This window comes from Mastomys coucha, chromosome X (genome assembly GCF_008632895.1).
Source record: "Mastomys coucha isolate ucsf_1 chromosome X, UCSF_Mcou_1, whole genome shotgun sequence".
Classification (NCBI taxonomy): domain Eukaryota; kingdom Metazoa; phylum Chordata; class Mammalia; order Rodentia; family Muridae; genus Mastomys; species Mastomys coucha.
In genome coordinates this window covers 14225830-14229890 of record NC_045030.1, presented here as the reverse complement: position 1 = coordinate 14229890, position 4061 = coordinate 14225830, and positions in this window count along the sequence as shown.

Sequence of the window (4061 nt, the reverse complement as noted above, 5' to 3'; positions counted from 1 at the left end):
AGACCAGGCTGGCCTCGAACTCAGAAATCCATCTGCCTCTGCCTCCCAAGTGCTGGGATTAAAGGAGTATGCCACCACTGCCCTGCTCTTTCTTTTTAAGGCAGTCTTTCTTTTGGCCCCAGATGGCTTGGAACTCTTTGTATAGTCCAACCTGACCTCATATATGGAATCCTCCTGTCTCAACTTCTCAAATGCTGGGATTACAGGCATGTGCCCCACACCTAGCTTGTGTTGCAAGTTGTTATTGCTTGTGAAATGCACATGAAAGTATGAATGCATGCCACACTACAAGTGTGAGGACAACTTTTGGGACTTGGTCCCTCCTTCCATTGTAGGTTCTGGTAATCAAACTCAGGTGGTTAGGTTTGCCCAGCAATTTTATCTTTTGAACCATCTCACCAGATCTACAAATTTTAACATATAATATTTCCACTACAATTTATTTTTAGTTTTCTGATTTCTACTGTGATTATTCAATATCACAGATCCCCCTAATCTCTCATTATTTAAATATGAGATCGCTCACATCCACATCCACAAAAAGATACATCATTAAAAATAATAGAAATAACATTTTAAAATAGGGGGAGTAGCTGGGCGGTAGTGGCGCACACCTTTAATCCCAGCACTTGGGAGGCAGAGGCAGGTGGATTTCTGAGTTCGGGGCCAGCCTGGGCTACAGAGTGAGTTCCAGGACAGCCAGGGTGATTCAGAAAAACTCTGTTTCAAAAAAACCAAAAATAAATAAATAAATAAATAAATAAATAAATAAAAATTAAAATAGGGGGAGCAGGAAGATGGCCACTTGGTAAAAGTATTTGCCACAGAAGCCTGATGATCTGAGTTTGATCCCCGGAACCCACAAAAAGCCAAATGCAGTGGGTGTTTTTTTGACTCAGTTAGTTTAAACAGAGCCATTTATGTGACTGTCCGATTGGGACTATTCATTGAAGCCCTGGTTGGTTCACCAGTTGGTACAGAACTAAATAAAGGGAGTGATTCCCCCTCTCTCTGAATCTATTAGTAGCAAATACTTCAGCAGGGTGAGGTCCGTAGGGTCCAGGAGCCACTTCCATGCCTGACTGTTAATGTGTCTATTTTTGTTCAGGCCTAATGCAGGCATCCACAGCTGCTATGAGTTTATGATTACAGTAGTTGTGTCTTGTCTAAAAGATAACATTTGCAGCTCTTCCCCCTAACTTCTAGCCCTTATATTCTTCCATAATGTCGCTGAGGCCTTAGAAGGGATAGAGTATAAATGTCTTGTTTAGGGCTAACCACTAATTTGTCACTTGTTCTTAGCACTTTGGGCAGCCATGACTCAGCATCCACCATTGTTTATTGGAACTCTGATTAAGGCTTCTCTGATTAAAATTGACCCAGAACTCACTGTGTAGCCAAAGGTAGCCTTAAAGTCATGATTCTCCCGATTCTGCTTCTCAAGTGTTGGGATTGTAGATATGTGCTACAATATCCAGCTGTCATTTATTCTTTTAAATATGATAAAACAAAAAAAGGGGGCTGGGGAGATGATGCATGCCCAAAGGTGTTCTCACACTGAGTTCAGATCCCCAAATCCCATGTAAATACCTAGTGGGGAAGTTGGGTATGGTAGAACAAGCCTTCAGTCCTAGCACTACTGTGGGAGACAAAAGCAGGGAGATTTCTATGAGTTCAAGGCCAGCCTGGTCTATATAGTGAGTTGTAGGTCAGCCAGTGCTACATACTTCACACATACACACACACACACACACACACAAACACACACACACAATCTGCCAAACAAATAAACAAACCAAAACCCCCAAACAAGCCACAATGCACACTTTTGTTCTATTTTCATAGGCAAAATCTGTGGATTTTTGTAATTTTATTTCTTATCCAATCTAATTATCAAATTATAATATGAAAATTAGTTGCTTGCTTTTTATAGTTTGTGGCTTTTCCTGGACATTATATCACATTCTGTTAAAAATGGTAATCTTGAGCTGGAGAGATGATGGCTCAGTGGTTAATAGCACTGACTGCTCTTCTAGAGGTCCTGAGTTCAATTCCCAGCAACCACATGGTGGCTCACAACCATCTGCGATGATATCTGATGCCCTTTCTGGTGTGTCAGAAGACAGCGACATTGTACTCATATATATAAAATAAATAAATAAGTCTTTTAAAAATGGTAATCTTATTTTCAAGTACTTATTCTGATAACAGAATCTTGTATTGCATTCCCTACTAAAGTGTTAACAGCAATGTTGAGTCTTACTTGAAAGAGAATATTACTGTTTATTGCTGATGTTAATGAAAATGAGCATTTTTATTTGAAAGTAAAAGGTAATTATTTACCTATTCACTTATTTATCCATTCAGCAAACATTTGTTGAATATTTACCCCATAGTAGATTTGAAACCCTGTTTAGCCACTTACTAGCTGTATGGTCACCAACAGCATTATTGAATTCACCTATCATACAACTCACCTATCAAAGGGCTAGCAACATTTTACCCTTTGAGTGCACTGTACCAATGTTATTAACTATAGGTACAGTGTTGCCTTGTACACAAGGACACTAGAATTTAATTACTTGTATAAATGAAATGTTGTCTTTGTTGATATGGTTTGGATGTGAATTTATTGCATTCTCCTAAAAGGTTCCTGGTTTGGAAACTTGGTTCCCAGTGTGGTAGTATTGAGATGGTAGAACTTTTAAGAGGTTGGAACTAATGAAATATAGGTCATCGGTGTTGCCCCTCAGAAGGGACAGTGTTCTTCAAAGACCTCAGTTCCCATGAAAGTAAATTGTTAAAAAACAAAAAGCAAAGTAAGACCCTAAATCTCCTGGCATACTGTTTCATTGTGTAATCTCTTCTGCCTGTGTTCTCATGATTGTGATGCCATCCACTGTGGAGGCCTCTGCATCTTGGCTTTTCAGCCTCCAAAGCCAAGCCTAATATCCATCCTTGGATACTTTGCTACAGCAACAAAAAGAAACCAAGACATCTATTAAACAGAAACACTTCATTTTTCTTTTTGCTCACCTCAGCTTTTGACACCCCCACCCTATAATATATTTTCATTATTTTAACTATTTCCAAAAGTAGTCTCCCTCAGTTCATGAAGGAGAAATAGTAGCAGGAACTATTAGAGATACCAACATCTACAAATGCCCAAATACACCTTTTAAAATCACATGTCATTTGCATATAACTCTTGAATATCCTGTGTGTGAAATCATCTCTTTATTACTTGTAATACCTAATGTGATATAAATGGTTAAAGTGCATTATTTAGAAAATAAGAAAATGTACACATGCAGATTTTTTTCAAATATTTTGTTTTTAGTTATCAGGATCTGTGAATGGTTACTATATTGATATGGAGAGATAGCTGTACTCATTTCTCTTTATTACTGAATAAAATTTCATGGTACATTTTATTTACCATTAATCAGTTGATGGAAATTTGAATTGTCTCCACTTTTTAGTTACTACCAGTAACACAACTGTGAGCATCTGTGTTATTAGTAACTTTTATTCACCTGAGGTAATAGGCAGTCATCTTGGAGGCTTAATGTCTCAGTCTGCTAACCTGGGCCTACTCCTGAAACCGAGCCTCGTACAGTCTTATGTAGACCTAGAATGTTTTCAGCCTCTGAGACTTGTTTCCCTTTCCAATGCTTCCTGAGCTCTGGCTGGCTGGTTTATCTCCTCTTTGAGCTGGTTGGCTCAAAACTCCTCTCCAAGCTGACTGACTCAATCTGACTTCGTTCAGCCTCTCCTGAGTTCTCTCTGCTTGGCCTCATACCAATTTGGGCAATCTGTTCTAATCTCATTTTCTGGCTCATTCTGTCTTCACCTGTGTCTAGCTTGTTCTCTCTATAACCTGTCTTTATAAAACTCTCCCAGTAAAACTGCTTCCTATCCTTTCTCTGTGCTCTCTTAAATAGCCTCTCTTTCCTGTCTGTTCTCCAGAGAGTTAGGCAAATCCTAATTTGTCAGACTGTCTTAGTCAGGGTTTCTATTCCTGCACAAACATCATGACCAAGAAGCAAGTTGGGGAGGAA